The 23,850-nt window shown below is 35.7% G+C and overlaps 1 protein-coding gene across 2 annotated transcripts in view; it reads left to right on the top strand.

Moving 5' to 3' along the window:
* Nucleotides 1-23,850, top strand: part of LOC102674866 (polypeptide N-acetylgalactosaminyltransferase 2) — a 188,873-nt gene that overhangs the window by 31,415 nt on the left and 133,608 nt on the right. The window lies entirely within an intron of this gene.

The raw sequence follows: 23,850 nt of genomic DNA, 5'->3' as shown, positions 1-23,850 counted from the left end.
TTTTTTTTTTTTTTTTTTTTTTTGCTTCTGCGCGTGTTTTTTTTTAATTTTCGGTACAAAGTCCGGACGGAAATTGCTTCCAATAAATTCCTCGCACCGTGTTCGAAATTATTCGGCCCTCTGTAGGCCGAAATCGTCGGGAAATTTTCCGTGGGAAAATATTATGCGATCCCTGTTCTCCATTTTTCATTAATGGATGGAATCTCGTTATTGAGTGAACGTCACATTTGTTATTGTTGTACAAACATTTTTTTTTTCTTTTATCGATTTTGATCCCTCGTTGTTGGCTCGAGCATTCATACATAATTTTTTAATCATTATTTTTTTACCAATAAGAATTTTTAAAGCTTTCGTTATATTCATGGGATAAAATAAAAGAAAATTCTGTCTATCCTTTTACGATAAAAATGGTATAATAAAATACCATTTATAAAATTTATATAATATTATATTTTAGAAATATAAATGATTGTCGAGATTTAGAAGTATGCATATATTTGATATCATAGAATCTAGAAGAAGATTCTCTTAAGAACAATCATCTTCCAAAACTGAAGAAGAATCTTTCAATATTCATTCTGTATTAAACAGAAAGAATAATTAATAAATCAAAATTTGTTCTCCTCATAACTTTCTCGATTATCTGATAAAATCAATCTGAATCACTATGCTTATCATTCAAGACTCTTTTTCCGAATTTTCCTTGAATATATGCATGTACACACGATATATAATCTGGACGGGATTCTATCATGCCAAGAGAGTCGGTTGCACGATAAATGGGAGCCTCGATCGAAGGGATAACGCTGATCCAAGTCAATAAAGGGGGGAAAAAATCTTGGTTCACTTGGTGGAGGAGATGGGGTAGTCATCAAGTGGTACACAGGGGTGGCGGAAATGCTGGCGGATTCGCCGACAAGAGTCTCTTGGAGGGTGGCGCCGGTACGGGGTTGAATCTCTCGAACGGGGCAGCTTATTGAATGCGATATTGGATTTTTGCCGACATTACGATCCTCCAGCTGATACCCGACCGCGAAACGACAAGGGAAATTTAAAACTCGTCACGTCACGGTCGTCCACCTCCACGTAAATGGACTTTCGGTACACCCTTGCTCGCGAACATATATAACTCTTCCAATCGTTCGAGATTTCTAATTTTATCGAGGAACGTTCATATCCTCTGATATTTCATGTAACAATCACAGAGACTTAGAACTTCTTGCTTGTATCGATCTTAAGATTGTTTTCTATCATGATCGATAAATTTTTTCAATCTTTTATGGGAATCGAAGAATATTGATCGTTCGAAAACAAGGTTATAATTTCGATGATTTTGTATTTTGTATTTTTATTATATTAATAAAGAAATTTTAATATTGTTGAATTCGACATTTGTATGTATGACACATGGACACGAACGTACATGTATAAATAGAATCCAATGGTACAGTAAAATTGTGCCAAATTTTGATTTGTGAGTCTCTACAAATTTTGGCTTATATTTATACTTCCTTTCTCTTAAGTTTGATTTAAAGCAGCACTCAAGAAACGAATGAGTTATGTTCTACTCGTAGAATGTACATTTACGAAGAAGATATTTATTTATAATAGCTCTTTGCTTTCTGGAAATATTTGAAAATTGAAAATCTAACTCTTGAATATTTCATCGAAATTCTGTCTAAACAATTATCAAATTTATAATTCCATATATAATAAATGATGAATCACAACGAAAAAAAAAAATATATATATATATATAATATTCCTCCAACGAACGTGATGGCGTGAAAATGATGGTGCCAGCATACCCCCATTTTAACATTTCAACCTGTCTAGACTGATATGATTAATAACAGACCATTCACGTGCACAGTGTGACTCCTGCCAGTCTTGTCCTCATATAAATGATTATACGTCGAAGCTCTCGTATACACGCGCGTGAATATACGAAAAGGGGAGAGCGAACATTGTCAGATTGGCTGCCATTGACGAGACACTGAATGCATTATCAGTGACAGTAGAGTGTCAGATCGTCAACCGTTGCGAGAAAAGGAAACAGCTCGGGAGGTAGGAGAGGGGGATTATATTACATATAGGGAGGATGAGTTACGACGACGACGTCGAAGTATCGGTAAACAGAAAGATCAGTGCTCAATCTCCCCCAATAACGATTATTTGTGAATATATCTTCCACTCGATGGGCCATTAGAGAATAATTCGAATATCGCCAATTATGTGGAATTTAGAACCGCACGCTGTCGAAACTATGATAATCCGAATCGTGTAGATAACCGTGCATCTCCTCTCGGGCCATTTAGATAACCTGGAGAGCGCCATTGGGCGTCGAAGTTTGCGAATATTATGTGCCCAAGGGTTCGGATTCTTCGATGTGAATATAAATCATGTAGATCTTTCCCTTTCTTCCCCTTTGTTCTGCTGGTTACAGCCCGGATTCAGTGATTTTTTACTAGGCAGAAAACTAGGGAGCACTAGGGAGTAGATGTTCGAATGATATACGAATTATATTTGTAAATCTGAAATTTAATGCAAATTTATAAATATTTGATAAATATTCAAGAAATGGATTCTACTTAAAAATAATTTCTTTGCAAAAACTTCAAATCATTCGTTCAAATATAAAAGTTTCTTTCTTTTAATATACTTACGAAGGATTTGAAAATCTGGTTTGTCATTGTTAAATTCGCATCTGCATGTCTTCTTATCCTTCTCGTTAATGACTTTTCAAAGATTTTATTTCCATAGGAACACAAATCATTAAAAAAAGATGCATGGACATTGAAGGGATTAAAAAATAAGGAATGATGTATCCAGCTTAATAAAAATTACGATTTCAAGAAGGTAACATTGCCTCGATATTGTTCACGTTTTCTGCTCGAAAAAGAGCAGACGATTGATCATGTTGAACATCGACGCTGGAACCATATTACGAGGACGTGCCGCCATTTTTCTTCCCTCGCTATCTGTTTGTCTGTGCTATCTTCGTGTCAACCCTCTGTTTGATTTGATGCATTGTTACATATCGCGTGTCCCTGCTTATCTCTACGCTATACAGGATGGAATTTTTAGAAACCAATTCGTTCATGGATGCGTAAAGAAATTTTGTTCTCTGTTATTTCAAGTTACAACGAGGTTGATCATCGAGATCATCGCTTTTTTCCCCTCTTTCTCTCGTTGATTCTTTTTTCTCGTTCGAAGTGGGGCGGTAGAATTTTGAAAAATTTAAAGAACGAAGCTCCGATGGGAATCAAACCCCATGAGAATCTGGACCCAAGTTTCGGGGAAAAATTTATCGCGTTCATTCCCGCGGCGGAGACCGATTTGAGATTTACTTTTGTGGTTACCTTCCAGTCGACTTGAAGTTTTAACGAGATCAGTGGTAAACTCCGCGTGACGAGGATTGTCGTAGTCGTCGCCGAGAGACCACAGTTCTGCACCCCTTCGTTCATTTTTCTCCTTTCAAACGTTCCTCGAACGACCACTGTCTCTCATATTTATAAGGATTACTCTCCACTCTCCTGTCCAACCTCTTCTTCAATATGGATATTATCATTTTTGTAGTAGAGATGTATTATAAATGTTATTTTATTCGTATGTAATTATTTTTTCAAAGAAGAATTTTGACTTTTCCATTCTATCATTCATTCAATACACGATTAAGTTATGAGAAATTACGAACGAGATATATCTCATCTTATTAATCGACTTTCATCCAAATTCATTTCTAATGAAAAAGCAATGTGAGATATCACTGTTTGATGATATATCTTCTTGACAAAGAGGACATTGGCGCATTTAAACGTAACAGCACCGCTATTACAGCAGCGATTGGCGTGTTTTGCGGCTTTGCCTAGTTATCGTGCCATCAATAATCGCGATTGATTTTGCGATTTGCAGTTCCGTGCTTCCAGACCGCAAAATGGTTTGTCCTGTGAGCACGTGTCATTTCTCATTCGATTTTTGTTCGATGTTTCGTCGAACGAATATTGTTATACCTTATTCGCATATTTATTTGCGAAAAATGATGAAGTTTCTTTCGTAGAATTTCGATGAAATTCGTTTAAATCGAGCCTCGTTAACTCTTTACGATTTCATTAATAACGACACGTGAAACGCAGTAGTACAATCAATATATTTGCTGACTCGTCGCGTGGCCGTATATAATATATCACTCATTCTTCCTTCGTTTGTTCGCTTCATTCAAAACGATATTGTTAATCATATTTATGAATCAGGTTTGGAAAACGATACCGAATATCGTATTTCGTAGAATCTAGATATGATTCAAATTATTATGTTTCAGTGTCGACAATTTAACAAAAATCATTCTTTACATCTTCATACCTATTTCAAATATAAATACGAGCTTTCCAATTTTCGATATTATTCTGAGAAAATAACACTTTCGAGGCGTATTCTTTTAAGCAAGTATTTGCGCCCAATCTGCTGCGAGCAATCGTTTCGATGGAAAAATTGTTGAAGGAATAATACATAAAAAAAAAAAAAAAAAAAAGAAAAAAAAGAAAAAAAAGAGAGAGAAAAATTCATTCATTAATAGATCGGGGCCATTCCATCGGGCCGTGACGATACGCCAATAAAACAGCTCGCGTCACATCGCTCGGTGTCGCGTGACCATCCGTCCGCCCGTATAAATTTACACTCTGCCTCCACTCTCTGTGTCCATTCATAAAACCACTTGCAGGTGTGCCACCGCCACTGTCACGCCATCCGACGTGGCACAATGGGAACGGCGCTAATGGTAGTAAAACGAAACGCCTTTGGCAATCTTTTGAATGAAAGACGTGTGTTTAACCGTAATCGGTATTCGCAAACTTTCAACTATTCGTACTAATCGATCGTGTACACTGTTGGATGTTCGTGTTCGTTGCACGGATTGTTCGACCGTTTTCGATCCCCTTGCTCGATCTGCGTATGCGCACTCCACACGTTAATGACGTCGAGATTGTCCTCGAGATTGATGGAACCAATTCGAAATTGGAATTAGAATTATCGCGATTGAATTCTTCGTTTGTAATTGTTTTAAGTTGAATGACACGGTTTAATTGATTAATATCTCGAAGTTGAGAAGGGTCGTTAAAGGAAAAAACTTGGATCCCAGAAATTTTTCTCTCATTTCGTGATTATTACATTAAATTTATTTATTTATGGATTTCTTTTTTAGAGAGATTTTTGATCAATGTTGGATTAAAATTAATGGAGTTTTATGAAGTTTATATGCGGTGTGAGAAAAAGAGAAGCAAAAGAAATTTGATATTGAAGGAAAGAAATTGGATTTTAGAAATTGGATTTTATTGTAATCAATAAATTTGCTGACTCGTGATTACATGGCATATCGACCATTCCTTACTCATTTTTCGTCTAATTCATGGAATTATATCGCTATTTATAACTATGAATGTGAGAAAGAGATCAGATTTTCTTTATGGAATAAATGAATTCGATATCACGAGCATAAGATCTTTTGTTTCTCTTATAGAAAAAAAAAATCTGATGAAGAATTATTACCCAGTATTTTATACCAGAATAATTTTTTAATACTCCAAATCCAAATTAAAAATAAATTTTCTAACCCGTCCAACTATCGTTATCCAGATGTCAGGAGTACTAAAAGTTTAACTATCAAAAATAGCAATAACCTAATAGCAAATACCTAAACTCGTGTCATAAAACCCAGCAAGTCTTAACAACGACTCATTCGCGAATTTCCTACGAACGAGCTTCACCAAGGCAATAAAGTGCACTCAAAAACACTGGACTCTTTAATTACCCTTAGATTCAATTAGACATAACCTCAGCGTTTTGTTAACTGGTTTTACGAGGATTCTGGCAACCTAGAATAACTCCACTCGCGTCTCTTTCAACGATCGGTCGCTGATGAGACTCTCTCCCCCTTCCTCCCCTCATAAAAGAAGGAAATGGCCCCTTGTCGCGGACTGAATTGCAACATCGACGTTAGCTTTATGACTCGACGTCCATGACTCGAGTTTTCTCTTAGGAACTCACCACTAGTTTTATAGATCCTCCCTCTCCCCCTCAGTAGGGATTCAGTTCACGATCGATCCTATTTTCCAACGAACATCGAGACATCGAGATCTCGTTTCTGAATCATCGACTTGCTAGCAAAAAAAGAAAGAAAGAAAAAGAAACGAAATCTCGATAACGTTGATAATGGGATGAAACTTGTACGTTTTCCCATCGTTCCTGATCTAACGCTGATTCCTGGATACTCCATCTCGAAGCCCTGCTAATCTCTTCCCTTCCCCCTCATGGGGGATTTCGAGCTTGCGGAAAGACGGTTTCCGGTGAATTTGCTTATGGATCAATGGCGATCGTTCGGTAAATCCTTTTACATAGATGCACAGGAGGAATTAAAGGTCTTTGATTTGATAAACGGAGAGAGGAAACACGATTTTATATTATTCTCTAACGCGCATACTATATATAGAATCAATGAATTCGCTTGCAAAATTCGTGTACGAAATTCGTCGCCTGGGAAAGGGAAGTGTTAACAACACGGGATGGAAGGGGGAAGGGGGAGAGTGTCGATTTTTGAATCAGCGTTCCAGATCGCAAACATGGATCGAATATGCGCATGATAAAAGATTAAAGTATACATCGGATGTGAATCCCCCCGTGGATGGCATCTCGCAATCGTGTCACGCCCTGACGAGAAAAATATGTAGCATAAGCGAACCGTTCGACGGGGCCAAGCAGTTTCTGTATTTTACATATTTACCTGTACGATGGGGGAGGGGGAGAAGTGCACGTGCCAAGAGGTCCTCCAACTTCATTGAATATCCCCGTGCATCTTCCACCGATTTAATATCGCCTCTCGAATATATCGAGGAAAGTTGGAAGATCCCCGTTCTTCCCCGGAGGAAAGGTTCACCCTTTTCGAGAAAAATTATCCGTTACGGAGGTGACGAAAGTTGAAACTTTCGTAACAAAATCGGCGAAATTTCATTACGTTTCCGCTTTGGAAACGTTCAACGCCCGAAAGATATGATTTCGACTTCCTCAAAGGGGAAACTCGGGGATGTTTCCGGATATACGTTTGATACGATTTCACTGGATCAAAGCTATACGAGCCGATTTTTCACACGTGTATCGCCTTCCATGTACGAAGGAAAGAAGTAAATGTAAAATGATTTTTGTATTTTTGTTGTAGATTTCGTTGTTAGGTATCTGGATCATTGGTGTTTTATATTACAACATTATTCTTCAATATCTTTCCACGATTTTTATTGGAAAAAGTTTTTGAGCATTTGACTTAATGAACAGTTGCATAATATAGTTACTCTTTCAGATCTTTTAACCCCTCGAGCCTTTCGTTTTTTTTTCTTTTTTTCTTCAGCGAAGTGCTACGAATTTTTTGTCGTTATTATATTATATTATTATAACAAGAAACGTAATATTATTCAAAAATTATTGCGTTAATTTTTTTGTCTTTATTATATTGTATTATTTTGATATTATTTAATGAAAAAATAAAGTGTTTTCTCTTAAATACCAATAAATATACTGCTTTCCTTCGTACTTGATTCAGAATCGAATGCATACAAAAATATATCTTAAAGATATTCGTTTCACTATTCGAATAAGACAAAACGAATACTAAAGCTGATCAATTATCCTTTCTATTTTTAATTTTATCGCAATTTTATTCCATTTTCGAGATAAACAGTTGCGCATTACCTTCCAACCAGATCTTTCCCGCATCCTCTTCGTCGAGAACGATGCATTTACATAGGAATTGTGCACGAATCCACGTGCCCATTGACCCATGCGCGTGTACACAGCGGTGGGTGAATACATTTCGATGGCCACACCTCGATACCCTCGTTTGTCACTTTCGTTTCACCAGGTCGAAGCCAGGATCGGTGAGATAGCCCGATAGGGTGAAATTCTCTCCCCCTGTACCTCAATAGGAGGGATGTTAACGCTGTTTGCAAGGATAGTCGCGGGTCTTGCGATATCATGGACAAGCTAAATACAAGCGCGCTGCTGCAAGCGTAAATTCGACCGGTCGAAGTTGCGTGCAATATGCAAACGAGGAAGGGGGAAGTTCCCTTGGCCGAGGGAATATGGGGAATTAATTGTTAAATTGATTCTAAAATTTGCTTGGCCAATAAGTTCGCGCCCTGTAATGGAGTTTGAAGGGGTTGTGGGATTAATTGGAAAGCAAAAGCTGGAGGTGTGTTGTGCGGCTCGAAGAAGAATTTAATAAATATTGATAATGAGCAGAAGCTAGTTTTCGTGAATTTTGTTTCTCGAAGAGTTCGATTAGATTGGAGGCAATATTTTGGCAAAGAAATATAGAAAGATGCCTTAGGAATTTAATAAGAATCAAATAAGTAGAAGGGATTCGAGTTTCTGGTAGAAGGATTTTTGAGGTTAGCGCAAGCGAAACGAAAAATCTCTCTTTGAGGTTCGAGGTTTGAAAGGTATTACAGTTTTGGCAATGAAATTTAGAAAGGATTCTTTAGAAATTTTTTAAGAAGCTTAACTTTAGTTTTCTACTGCAAAGATTTGTTGTACCCGACGTAAATTTCCGTAGAAAATATACATCGAAATTCGATTTCCACTGTTCTTCAACTTCTCTGAGTTATTACCATAAATTTCCATAGCGTACAAATTTTTAAATTTCTCCAAGAAGCAGAGATTCTTCCCCTTCAACTTCGTACGCCATATTCGAATTATATTTTAGGAAGGAATTTCTCATCTTGAAAGTTATCGCATCCAACTCTTACGATCTAGAGATCAAAGCGTTATATTTCCTTCCAAGCTAATTCTGACCGATTACATTCCGACGCTGTGAACACGATTTAAAATCCTCCCTGTCAACAGCCGGTAGCGAAGTTTGTTAACAGTTTTCGCTACGTACGAGCACGGCTATTTGCACTGGCGTACACTCGGCTACCTACATCACCTTGAACTCACGTCTATTTGATCTTCCAGCTGAGCAATTATTTATTCTGTCCCGCGGAGTAGCTCGTGGCGCGCGAGCCAACCAACTAGCGGCGGAAACCGAGTCATACTTCCTTCGACTTGGACATTAACTTCCGGCGCAAACGGCACGGGGACAATTGCTCTGCTCTTCTCAACGAGCACCCCTCCACGCTCGTTTCTCGCTGCTTTTTGTTTTAAAGATGCGAGGAAAATGTTGCACGAGGAAAAATTTTCACTTCGACGTTGTAATTCATTTCTTGAATTATTTTGCAATTCTTAGAGATCTATTTGAAAATTAAGTTTTTGATTGAAATAGAAGAACGTCTAAGTAAGTTCTTGTATAGAAAAAATAATATTTTATATCGTGACAATCTTATTTTAGTAATTCAGATTGTAAATAAATCATCATCCACGATCGACCAGTAGAATGGCAAATTAATATGAATAATAATCGTATTAATTTAATGAATTACAATGTTGATACGTGAAGTTAGTCTTCCTACACTTGATGCAAGATTCATGCCAGTTTAGAGACTTGCAGCACTGTCCTCAATCCTTCAAAGGGGATATACAACTTATCATGTAGCTGTACTAATATTAACAAAGCATTCTGTGACGTGGATTCATTCTGTGAAATTAGTAATTCGATATAATTTCACATCGTAATAAATAATTATAAAATGAATCTTCTTATACGACGAAATAACAAGTCAATCTTATAAACATTCGCCGTATATCATATATTCAGTTTAAACCACAGCCAATTTGTTAGTAAAACGGAAACGAAACTCGAGCATTTGAACAGTGAACAAATACGTGTCCGTTCTCTTATAAACTATTCACCTTTGCCGAAGAGAAAGTACTCGTTTATCGATTCGAGTTCACTACCGCCTTATCGAGGCTCGATCAATTTTTCATCCCTTGAAATGAACCTAGTTCCCAATTTTTCATTCACCCTATAAATTTCTAACGATTAAACATTAAACTACGAAGAATCGTAGTTTAATCTTCCCCGTTCGTTCGAAGGTATTGAAACATTCATCCAATCGATATTTATCCAAATTATCTCGATCTTTCACATTTACTTAACGTTTTTGTTAATACAGCGCTTTAAAGAAATCTTCAAGAAATATTAGACTTATAATGGATAATATGGATAAGCCACGTATAACTGGATTGATCTGGAACAAAATGTAGATTTCTCTTGATTTATAATATTCATTTTCATATTTTGTCATATTATATTCCTCGAAATGTGCTCAGATATTTCATATAATTATACGAATAAGAGTCCATCCAGCTGTTTAAATGGAATTTTAATTCTTCCAAGTTCTCATAACCTCTTCGACACATCTTTATCTTTACATATCTTTTTCGATCGTTTAAAGGAATCCTGTCGAGTTTGCACTTAATACGATATCGGTACAACGATATTGCAGCGTGAAAGAGGCACTCGACGGTCAAATAACTAGAAATAGCGAGAAAGTCGGAGGGCACCTAATCGAAGCACGCCTTCAAAGTTCGACGACTTACGCCGTGATAAAAATCTTTATTTCGCTCGCAGCGACGCCACTTAGACCGTAAGGTGCTCGGTCGAGAGTCCTCCTTCCCCTCTCTTTCATTCTTTTCCATCCCCCATCTCTCACCCCTTCTGACCTGACTCGCCCCTTTAAATGCGCGTTTCCCTCATAATATCATAACGAGGTCCATGAAGCGGAGGAAGAAGCTCGCTGGACCAACCACTTCGTCGCCGTCCTCTCCCTCTCCTTCTCCCTCTCAGAGAGGTCTGCAAAGTTTCTCTGACGTTGCCTCCTTTTAAAAAGGCCTTAACGAATCCGCGCCGAGTTTCCTACCCTCCCTGTTAACCAGAAACACCGAATCTTATTATTTTCACGCGAGGCCTGTCCACGCTGTTGTTTTGTTTCAAACGCGTTGAAGAATCTCACGTAAAAAACCAGCTTCGAAGATCGATTTTATTTGCTTCAGACAATTGAAATGATTCTTTCATTGTTTAAAGATTGGCATTCACTCTAACTATTTATTTTCGTTTCATTGATCGTGATCGATCATTATTATAATTTTTATATAACTCGAATTTCTTCATTTAGTTTCACTCTTCTAATTCTCGATCGATATCATTATAATAAGTTGTTTGAGATTTATAATGATATGTATAGGATTGTTCATTCTTTTCCTTTCCTTTCGCGAGTTAATATAAATTAATTTAGATATAAAATCAAATTACGTCTACATTAAGAGTATGATTTTAATTCGCTTAAACGGATATTGGAATCACGATAGAATTGAAAAGCAAGAAGATGTTCCACGTTAGAATTGATTGCAATCTAAGCAATTTCGAGGTACGACGATCGATCGCCGGTTAATTCCATTCAGGATTCGGCCCGATTTCCGTGGAAAGGTGCTGTCGGTCACGCTTATCCTCGGCTGGCTAACGAGATTCATTGGAGACGCGTTGTCGGGAGGAACACGAGTCAATGGCCGTTGATTCGAGCAGAATTATCAGCGTGCAGGGAAGGGCAACTGCTGTTGCACACGACGAATCGAAATCGCAACGTTCAACGTCTAATCGCCCCCTCCCCGAACCGTGATCAGTCGTGGTAACACGTGGAGAAAAATTGGCCGAGAAGCCAACAGGAACGAATGGTTAAAACTTGTAAAACAATTCCCCAGAGGCGAAAGGAACGAGCCTCGCGATTCTTTCTTCTCTCCTCCAATTCGACCAAATGATATTTCATTTTCCCTTCCTCTTCCTCGCGGACCACTAAAGCGATTTCTTAATCTTTCCTCGAGGTAAAAGTTCGGTCGTGTAGTTTATCCGTGCAATTCTTCTCCTCTCCTTCTTTTTGTTTTCGAGGGATAGAAAGGGATGGGAATTGTGCCTGATGGAATCGGTGAATGGAGAATTTCGAGATTGCTATTTTTCCTCCCCTTCGTGCAACTTTGTATCGCTTTTGAGGAAAGTTTGAAAATCGGCCCTCGTTAAACCGTCATTCACACCCTTCCAATCCTGACAATCGATTCATTATGGAAGGGAAGATACGGTGAACGTCGAATATTATCGATGAGAAAATTATAAACCTCTTTAGTGGAATAGTCGTCTTTTCTCGAGAGAATAGTTGACGAACAATTAAAATTACTGCTTGTCAATTGATAACGATTTTGATATTTCAAAATCCATTTTTCATCTTCTGGATTATTTTTAAAAATCGTGTCTTTGCGCGATCGTTGCAACGGAGTTCAATTGATATCTCACAACGCGACGACAGAGGGGGTTGGAAAGAAAATATTTGTCTATGGCCGGCCAGAAAACATCCCGGCCGAACCGATTCAGCGTTTGCGCGCCAACGTCGAGCGTTTCATCGCGTTTATTTGCCATCAATCCGCGAATATTCCTCCACGATCTGGTTTAGAAACAGTGTGTACACTGTTCACGGATGTATACAGTCCCGAGCACGCAAATGCTTCGTAACCATCGTTGCGGTTAATTGCACCTGTCAGCCAGACATAATCGATCCTGCGCGAAGAGAGGAACTACGAACATGGGTGGAAGGAACCGAGTGAAGCATTGGCCACGTGTGATAAATGATGGACCAAGTCGTTGATTCTGCGTGTGGGACAATGGGAAACGTCAGATGCTTGTGCAGATAATCTGGGTTAGGATTGCTGGGGATAGGAATTAATCTTACCTTCGAATCGATCGCGTCGAAATTCGCGGAGAAATTTGATTCCATGAGAAATCTATTATTTTAAAAAAGGAGACCCGGTTTTCAGGAAATCATATAAATAAAATTTCCAATAACGAGACGTGTTTCGAAATATGAATATTAACTTACATAAATCGTAATAGATTCGAGGGAAATTCGAAGGGATATTGCGCGTATTATTTCGTTAAAAGAGTTGTGTTAAACTTACATAGCACTGTCGAACGATATCTCTGGATATTTAAAAAATCCGCGAGAAAAAAGGGGAGGGGGGCGCAAATATTGGAGCAGAATTTTTCCAAACTGCACAGGTTTGTTCAACGTGTTCCAAGTTTTTCCTTTTCAAGTTTCAACGCGCGGTCAATATATCGAGCCCCTGTACACGTATATTTTTCAACGGATCGGCGAAAATAACGGCGGGAAATACCGGGAATAAAAATTGCGAAGTTTGCCGTTTCACTCGTATCGGCGGATTCGCGAATTCGTCGGCATTCCTCACTCTCGACCGTCCACCCGGGCGGGGTACGCCCGTACAAAAGCGTAATCGGGCAGAAAATATCGGAGAACTTTCGGATATAGGGGAGGTTACCGATGTATTTGAAAACTTTATACCACTTTTACACTCCACTATTTCGCCCGGGGCGCTCGCCGCGCGAACTTGCCCATTTCATCGCCGATGCTTCCAAGTTTCGCCAAGCTTCGACGCTGCCGAAAATGCGCGAAACAAATTGAAGACGGTACAAATTTCACAAAGTGGAAAAATGGAAAAACTGACTTTTTCGACTTGCTTGTCGAAAATTCTTCTCGTCCGGATTGTGCGATTCTAATCGATCGATCGGAGATTTGATGATCAGAATCTTTTAAAAAATCGCGGAAAATTAAAATTAAAACCATTCTTAAACAACTCGATCTCGTCAAATTTGATCGAATCCTCTTCCATAATGATAATTTTACGTAATATAAATCGTAAGAATAAAATATTTGAGAAATTTCACCACTGATATCGTTCGTGCAATAATTCTTGGAATTGGGAAACGTTGTGCCGGCAAATCTTCCATAAATTGGACGCCGACAAAACTGGACGCACGGGAGAAAAATGCCAGGAATTTGGCTCGTCCTCTCCTCGGTGAACCCGGAACCCGGATCATTAGAAACTAATGCAGCTGCTCGAACACGTGTTCTGAGAGCGGGCCGTAGAATGACCGTAGTAAAGGCACTCGGTAAACTGCAATATTGAGTGAGTTATTCCACTATTGGATATTCATTGGATGGAGTACAACGTCCAGTTGGTCGGTGCAACGAGCATACACGACGTTATGTGTATCGATGAGGCATACCCGTTATATATATATATATATATGTGTATATACAGTTTATAAAGAGAGAGCCGGTTGTGCAGCGTTTGCACACCGTTCTGGTGGTTCCTATTAAATATCGTTTATGTTTTTGTACCTTCCCAATTTTATGCGAGTATTCGTAGCGCAGTTCGCAGAAATTGTTGCAAATTTCCGGTCTTTTCGAATCTCACGTTGTAACGTTTTCCTTTCCTGTTTTATAAATTTATATTGCAAAGGTGTTTTGAATATATTTGAAAAGTGTTTTTTTTGAATTTTTTAAAAATTACGGATAATCTTCCCCTTCGTAAGAATTATTTTCAAAAAAAAAAATATCACGTTCAACGTGTTCACGAGATACTTTCATTTCTGCACTTTGACGATCTTTTTATCTTTTATGGAATTAAGCCCACAAGGGAACAAACTGGCTCTGTCTGTGACCGACGCAGAGGAATGGCGGTCAGCTGCAGCTCAGGTTATCGAACGTTTTTTCGGCCAAATTACTTATTTACCGATGACTAATAGCGAGCATTCCTCGGCTGAAGTAACGCCAAGCCGTGCCTCCATCATGGTCAACCGAGATCCTGTTCGATCTCTCCAACAATCCCTCTTTGTTCGTTTCCATTTGTTTGCAACATTCCTGCCGACAATTCGTCACGCGAAAAATGTCCACGTTCCGACGAACGTGCGTTCCGGAATTAACAAATATTTCGAGCGCCTTTCGAATCTGTGCACGGTACAATCGATACAGGGGATGTTTCGAAAAATTTAAGAAACGATTTTTATAGTTGAAGAAGGAAATATTAGCTATATTTATTTTGGCAGTGATTCTTTTTGATTGATCCTCGACGACATTTCTCGTTGTACAAGAAAAGATGTTCAAACGATCTTGTACGACTTTATAAGAAGATTGGATTTAATTAAAATTTACACAATGGAAATTTAAAGAGGATTTCATGCACGAACTTTTACGTCAGAATTTGAGCAATATTTCGCAGTTACACAATGTTCAAAAAATAAGTTAATTGGCAGGCGGACATCTTCCTTTGATCTTCTCCTTGAGATTTAAATTTTTCAGACATTCTGTAATGTATGTAAATTTTTATGAACTTCGCGTGCACTTTGAGACTTGTCGTGACGTGTAAATTATTTATTCTTTATGTAAAAAAAAATTACGCTTCATAAATTTATTCGTTACAAGTTCATGGATGAAATATTAATGCACGAAGATTGCGCAGAGCAAACTTTGACATACTTCTGTGAATAGTATCTATACAGATTCAATTGTTTAATTTACAATTTATCCTAAATTTTAGATCTTTTCTTGGCTCTCATAATCACTCTCCCTCTCTCTCTCTCTCTTCAAATTTCTAGATATAACATCTCACATGTGTTATATTAAGATGTTCGTTCCACCGGATGGAAGAGCGCATACACAGGTTATTCCATGGCATCGAAATTCCAGTTTTGCCACTACTGCTTCGGTTTAATGACTAGCCTAGTTAGCCTGGAAGTAATAATGCTGTTCGGTAATAACCATAACCGATGGAAGCGTTCATGTCGTGTTGCGGATCCGCGCAGTTATATTCTTTCCCTTTAAATCGCGTTTCCTCCGTTCCCATCTTTGCACGCTCAAGTTGCACGCGTTTCTTGTTACCAATTAATCTAAACTTTGGTTAAACACGAATCCACCAAGGTGGCAAATACACGTTCGAGACGAGTATTGCACATTTGTACGATGTTTGCCACAATTAGCAAACTTTACAGTAAAATTTCAACTAATAACAAGGATATCCCGTTTCGGATATTAAATTTCCTTACACTTGTCTTTCAAAATCTTGATCCATCTTGGCCTCGTAGGTATATATACGACTACTTCATTTCCTGTGTTCGCGCAACGCGTAAACACGAGCGGAAAATCTGTAATCCGAGATTCAAGCCTCGAACCATATGTTTGCACGTGTTCCTCTTCCGTTTGCTATCTTGCCCTCGAGCTACGAATCCATGGAGATCGTGTTATGTATATATATATATATATATAGAGATATATATATTTTAGCTATTAAGAAACGGTTTTGTACAATAAATTTATCCTCGAGCTCGTTCTATGGAGATGCAGGGGTTTTCAATTTCAATGCGTTTCGAGTGGCTGCACAGGAGAGACGAGTGAAAAGATCGGGAGAATCGAAGAGAAATTAATCAGGGTAATTCTTTCAGTTTCTTGCCAATCATTTGCTATATGAATAATAATAATATTATTAATAAAAAGAAACAAGAGATATTTACGTGAATTCTTATTTATTAATGCAACGTACACTTAACAAATTGTTTTTAAAGTTGCATCTTTGTCTCTTTTCGACTTATTCTCTTTCTTCTTTATCATTTGCAATTTCGATCAAATAATTCCTCCAAGATATCCCCTCCAACGATCGTGTTGTCTTGCAGTGTAAACGACGGGGAAGGAAATTGCAGCAGGCTCGAAATTATCGAGTTATATCGACAAATTAGATAGTTCGTAACCACCGCTTAAGCTCCCGCTTAAGCTTCCGCCCCATTACAAACTCCGATGCATTTTGCCCCGTGCGTGCATCGCTGCGAATCTACTTTACGCAAAGTCGTGTGTACAGTCCAATTAAAAGTTGTTGGAGATAACTTGGAAGGGCGATGAATAAACTTTCCAATCCGCTCGGATGACAAGCGTGGCTTTTTCCCATGAATTTTGTCCCAGAAAAGATACTGTCCACGTTGAAATTGTATCAAAGTATCAAAGTTTGTATAATTACTTACTGTCATGGAGATGGAGTTACGATAATTATGTTTTATTCTTGTAGAAACGAAGATGTATACGTTTAATTCGTGGAATACACATTGATTGTAATTCTTTATGAAACACGATGATTAATCGATGATTTGTATTTTCTTTTTTTCTTTCATTCAAAGAGAGAAAATGATGATATTTTAACCAATATCTTATTTAACATCGCGGGGGTAGGATAGGAATTAATTTATCGCGATATTCTTTTCATATATAATTGGATATGAACGTATAATTGAAAAGAAAAAGAAAACACAAGAGATGAAAGTATGTTTTATGGTAGGATAACTAAATTTGTCGAATCTTTGTACGTTTGTAAATCCCGGAAGAAATGTCTGATATGAAAAAGTTCTGAATTCATTCAGAAGAATAAATATTTTTACTGGATTCGTGGATTTAAACCGAATATCTGTCGGGAGGTTGGCCCGAGAATCCATTGTTGTTTTATTGCAATGAGTATTTACATTGTAATCGAGCTGTATTTTCAAACTTCTTGTATAAATATAGCGTCGGGAGTTTTAGCCGGCCGCAGTGGAATGGCCGAGCTGTGGTCAGACGCCAGGCAACTGGGCGAATAATTTCACCGCCACTCCTGGTTATCCAATCAATCCTACATTTTTATATTATCCACTTCGAATTCTTGTAACGATTTCTTTTATAATTATAATTTCAAACTTTCAAATTTTTCTTCATATTTTCAATTCCACATTAACAATTTATTAAATCGGATCAATCAAATTTAATGAATCATTTATTAACATGTACAATACGTGACATTTATTTTAAAAGTAAAGGAAATTATTTTTTCGAAGAATAATTTTTTAAATCCGTATGAATATGAAAAATATAATATGAAAAATTGAAAATTTAAAATTATTCTGCCTCGTGTTCAACTTTTTTTACTTTCGAATAAAATTTTATCTTCGTGAAATGAATTCGTAACAAACAATGTCACACAAATCATTCGAAATTTTAAAAAACCAATACAATTTTCTCACTAGTTTAGTAATTAATTTGTATTCACTAAATGAACAAGTCGAGTGAGCATTGTAAGTCAAATTCGAAAATTGTTGTTGAATAATTAATATTCGTTAATTATTGCCAAAAGTTGAGATTAGAATAAAATCAGCGAAATAGTTTCGGCGAATCGTTGTAACGTTTGCGAAAGTTAAAGCAGTTCGCGTGCATTTGGCAATTAGATGACTGGGTTCGCGTGCCATGATTTTCGCTTCTCCATTGCAACTATAAAACTCGACAACTTTTAACAATGTTCAAGTTGCCACAAGATTTTACCGCAATTGCGAGTTGTCGTTTACTTGGATTAAAACCCATTTAGTCTTTAAGATTTACAGATATGCAATTTTAAATTTGAATACGTTTGATGGCTAGTTGCACGTATCTTTTATCTTATTCGATAGATATTTATATATGAATATAATTAAAATATTAGAAAGAAATCAAATGCAAATTACAATTTTTGTCCTTTGCAAACCTTCACTATAAATTTTTTATTATCTTATAAATTTGTTTTATTATTCAAGTTTTAACTAATAATTAAAAGAATGATTGCGACTTCAATTTATAATTTTTATCGCTGCGTTAAAATTTTAAAAAATAACTTATTCTCCAAATAATCAAATTATCGCGCAAGATGTATGATTAAAAACTTATTTTTTTGGAATTTCTTTCAGTAGAAAAAAATTCACTTCATCCCGTTAATTAAATTGAATTGTGTCTTCTAAATTATAGATGTTGGATTTTCATTGAAAGTCAATTGCTCGATATTTCTTTCTATTTAGGATCTGTTGGTAGATCGGTTTCTCGATTGTCGTCAATGATATCGTCATTATTTTCCACGGAATCTTCGATAAAGCAGTGGAATAATTCTATTTTTACCTGCTCTATAGCCACTAGTCTTCTTATTCGTTCAGCTGAGTCAGGTTTTATTGACCCTTGGTGAAGGCAGATCCGTCTAGTCAATGAAATTGTCTTCGTGAATAATCCCCGTTTTCTCTTGTTTCTCTTGACAGTCTTATAAATAGCCTTTCCCCACCCAGAGTCTTTCTTTGTTTCCTTCGTCCATTAATATGCCGTATTGAACGTTCGTCGCGGACATATTTTTATGTCACTTTCCACGCTAAATGTTTCAACTTGTTGCTACTGCGATTTTTTCAATTATGTAATTAAATTTGTTTGTCTTTTTTTTTCTTTTTTCTTTTCATTTGATTGATCTCCATTTTGTAAATTTATCGATGTCTAACTTGATTAATTTTAAATTTCAAACTTTTACATCAATTGATCTAAATTTAAATAGGAAATCGAAATTAAATATTAAGTTTTCGATGGAATTTTTGAGATATATCTGAATAAAAATATAAAGATTTGATATTTTGATTAACACTTTATTAATTAAAGAAAGTTTAACTTCAACTTTTAAAGGATTCTTCACCAGATATCGTTTCCCTTTATAGTCCCTTTATAGTACAGCAATCAAGATTTGCATTAGTCTCATCCGCATTTTTATAGAAATTTTCAACGATTATTCCAACGAAGTCCCCCGATAGAATTATCGTAGATTCGTTAACTGCTCGACCAATAGATAGTTAGGCCAGTTTCCCGTGGGAATTTAATATGCAATTGAAAAATTTAATATGCAAACGAGATGGCACGTTGAATTGCGAAAAATCGATGGGAACGTGAAACGTGGGATCGAAGTTTTTCCTACTTTGTTCCCTCGGTATCTCGGTTCGAAAAATAGCAAGCGTTCGTCAGGCGGCCGCAATTTCAAGAAAATTAAAAATTCCGCATTATTTTGCATAGTTACGAGGCCAACAACCGCCTTCTACAACACAATCTTTATGCATAAGGCGAGGGTCGATTAATACGAGCGTTAAAAATGAAATTATTGTTCAGAATTCTTTGGGGAATTATTAATACCGCATCTCTATCGGAAGTTTTATATCCAGATCCGATAATCGTGATGAGTAAACCGGAAATATCGATCAGGCGTTAAAAATCTTGGTCCGATCCCGAGATAACAATTGAAATTAAAATTGTTGTCGCTTTCTTTCTTAATTATATCTTTTATCCTTTAATTTCCAAAGAATGTTTAAGTATAATTCATTCTATTATATTGTATTGAATAATAGAAGCCCTTGTAACGATTCTTGTTAAATTTCAATCATTTTATCCATTATATCACAATTTGATTAAACATAAATCTTTTACGGTAATACCTGTAACAATTACGAAACGATTTATAAGTACAATTACAATGAAATTTCTTTTGAAGAAAAATTCAAGTTTATTGAAAACAAAATTGAAGATTCTATTAATTATTTTTTCTTTCTTTTCTTAAAAATTAGTAACAATGTTTTTCGTTATAAATCTCTCAGCTAGTTTTCTCTTAACAAGGAAACGAAAACACGAGTTTCTCTCACTAGAGTATCGTACACGATAGAAATGTACGACATTGATGCACTATGCATTCTAAGTTTTCTATCTATCTCGAGGCATTTTCAAGGAAGAGTTATTCGACACGGTATCATACCTGCACGGAACAATGTTCAACCTCTGGAACACGAAACGGATCGGATTACTAGTGATTGTCAACTTGGAGGAAAGTTGGGGGAAAGTTTTTCCATTGGTCGAAACTTTTCCACCACCAGGAGACCTTCCCTTTTGTTCTCTCTTTATTTTTGTGGCCGGACGATGCAGAAGAACTCTGTAATGATGTTTAAAGCCTCTTGAATGGGTCAACTTAACGAGAAGATTCTTGTTGCGCCGTTTCGTAACGCTGAGATATCCTCTTGGGTGAAAAGCGCGAGGCGTAGAAATAGAGAGATAGAATAATTCTTCCCTTCTTTATCCGTGTTTCATTTACAAGGAGCTGGAACAGGCGATAAAAAAAAAAGAAAAGAAAAATATCGCTCGTTGAAATTGTGTCGAAGAACGAGATGCACTTTGTTGCACGACGAGAGAATAATGACGAGAAACGGCGCTTTTAGTACCGTTCGCGTGGTTTACGACACGCTATTGGGATCCTGGATCCCAGTCCCAAGAAATGAAAGTTATTTTCGAGAGAAAGATCGTGGTTTATTACGGCAGATTTTAATGTTGCTGCCTTTTGCATTCGAATGCGGTAAATGCCGAAATTTCTGTGGAAATAAGCTATATTTCATTGAAATATGAGCTGTTAGACTAGCTGTTAAGCAACTAGAACTTGTTTGATAAGTTTAAATCATTCGTTTTCAGAAGAATTATATGTAGGATATTCTATTGTACTTTATAGATAAGAGATTTTATTTAAAGATTGTTTAAATATTTAATACAAAAATTTGAATATTGAAGATAATAAAAATATTTTATTTACAATATTTAGTATAATTTTTGATGAATAAATTGATACTTGAAAAAGTAACTGAAGTAAATTAAGAAGGAACATATGTACCAAAAGAAAGAATAAATATATATAAGTTCTCCGTGGCTTAATGGTATAACACGAGTATTTAAATCTTGGGGTTTCAGGTTCGATTCTCGGTAGATCTTTCAAAAAAAGATTTTTCTTGAAATTGGTTTTTATTTAATGTTTTTATTCTTTAGTTCTTCGCATATTTCTCCATTCTTCATCTTAGAATTTTTCAAATTCTTAAAATTTCAAAAATTGAAATTTTTCTTTAACGAATAATGTTTTTAGTTTAATTAAAATTAGTTCATAGTAAAATCAAAAATTACTAAAGAAAATGAAAAATAATTTTAAAGAAAATGAGGCTTTTTTGGAGGAAAATAAAAAAAGAAATATAAGAAAATAAAAGGAAAATGAATTTAAAAATAATAATAGAAAAACGAAAGGAACTAAAAAAGCAATTAAAAAAAAGAGAAAAGATAAATTGAAAATACTCTAAAAAAAAGAATTAAAGAACTTTAAATAACACTTTAAATAAAGAAGAAAAAAAAAATAGATGTTAAAACAAAAATAATATATCATCATGGAATTTTTCAGATACATAGTACTAATATTCAAAAAAATTTAATTTCAATAAAAATTTATTATATTTGTAAAATTATTTTCGTGAAACACCCATGATTTTCTCGTGTAACATTAACAAATGATGTCGAGTGGTGGATAGATAGTGTATATAAAAAAAAAAGACTATAAAAGTATAATTCTAATAATTGGCAATTAAAAAATCTGTGATTCAATAACAGTACTTCGTTTTTCTATCGATGATTTTAATAAAACTTATTTAACCAATAATCGATAAACCTTTCGCTTGTTCAATTTTCTGTCGAAGTAGATTGTATATTACTCTATGAGAAATTTAAAAAAAATTTAAATCCATCCTATGTACTTAAAAAATCATTCAGTTATACGTGTTATTGCAAAAATTGAAGATTTTGTTGAATAAGAGAAAACAAAATTAAAATACCGAATATTTTTTGATAAATAATTATATTTAAATTATTTCAGTAATGAAAAAACTAATAATAATGGTCACTCGAATTGAATAATACAATTATGAAATTCAATATTTGTTTCCAATCAATATACGCTTTTACCTTTTATTTCTTCATATTCTGAATATCACAATGCATGCTTGATGAGTAAATATCGCAATATAAATTCGTTTCTATTTATTAATAATACACGATCATATGTTCTATATAATCAATTTCTATTAAATTAACATCTTTCTTAATTTATCTCCGTTTATCATGCTGTTCTTTCAAAAACATGAAATGCGTGCACCTAAATACATGGCCCACGTTTTTCTCTTTTCTTTTCCATTCATTTTTTTCTTCCCTTTCTTTTCTTTAGATTGCTCTCGGCTTCGTCTCTCATTTATTTCATGCACACCTCTTCAACCGGGCGAATGGACTCGAACAAACAGAGTCGTTGAACCAACGTTAAATATTCCATGCTTGCTTCCAAACTGAGCGCATAATTTTTCGACAAATCGCGATTTCATGCGCGAAAAATAAATGAGACATCAATGTATAAACAGAAATATAATAATATCCAGTGCATATCGTTCATAATCATTTTTTCGATACAATCATCGAATAAATAGTAAAGATATCAATAATCACTTTTGTAGGTTTTAGAGTTTGAACATCGAGGCACGTTTCGTTTCTTCCTTCATTTTTCGTGCTCTCTCTCTCTCTTTTTTCCTTTCTTTCTCGTTACTTTTGAACTCGTTTTACAAGTAACGTTTCGCGAAATTCTGATCGGATTGAAATTAATTAGCGATAAATTCTCCTGGCGTAACACGCGTCAATGGCTTCCGCTCTCTCCGCTCGCTTTTCAAACTCTCGTATATTTGACAATGAAAAAACGAATCTCCACATCCCACCGTGATAACTAAATAATCGCGAGCAAACGATCGCATCGATGAATACGAGAATTTTCACACTAGCTATTTGGGGACAGAATTCATCACTTTCGATTTATTGCTTCGACCGAGTTTCGAAAATTCGATCAACTTTAATACGAGAATTTATGTAACGTGAATTATTCCTTTAATTCTATCAATAGCTATCAGATTGTGTAATAATTGTATAATCTTGACAACGATTGAATCGTTTATGGCGATAAAACGTATCCCTTTGAATCGATCGAATCTTTTGTCGTTTTTTTCTCAACCAATTGGAAACGAAAAAAAATTTCTCTTAACACGTTAAACGATCGCAAAAATACAAATTCACGATAGTGTACAAGAATATTGAAGGATGATTTTATATTTTAATATGAATTTCTGAATTCACACGAATTATTTAATTAAATATTTCGTATAATTTTATCGAAATTCACGTATTTCGTATAATTTCATTTAATTAAACATAATTGCAATTCTATCAGAAGTTATTTTATCAATATCGTGAAATTATGAAAAAAAATTGCAATATTTATTATCCCATACATTCGTATAAATATCATTCTTTTTTTTTTTTTATTCTCCCCGAGCCATTTCTCTTAAACTTTAATAAATTA

The sequence above is a fragment of the Apis dorsata genome, unplaced genomic scaffold, assembly GCF_000469605.1.
Source record: "Apis dorsata unplaced genomic scaffold, Apis dorsata 1.3 scaffold_99, whole genome shotgun sequence".
Classification (NCBI taxonomy): domain Eukaryota; kingdom Metazoa; phylum Arthropoda; class Insecta; order Hymenoptera; family Apidae; genus Apis; species Apis dorsata.
The sequence above is the reverse complement of the archived record's forward strand: the minus strand, read 5'-3'. Positions and strand labels throughout refer to the sequence as shown.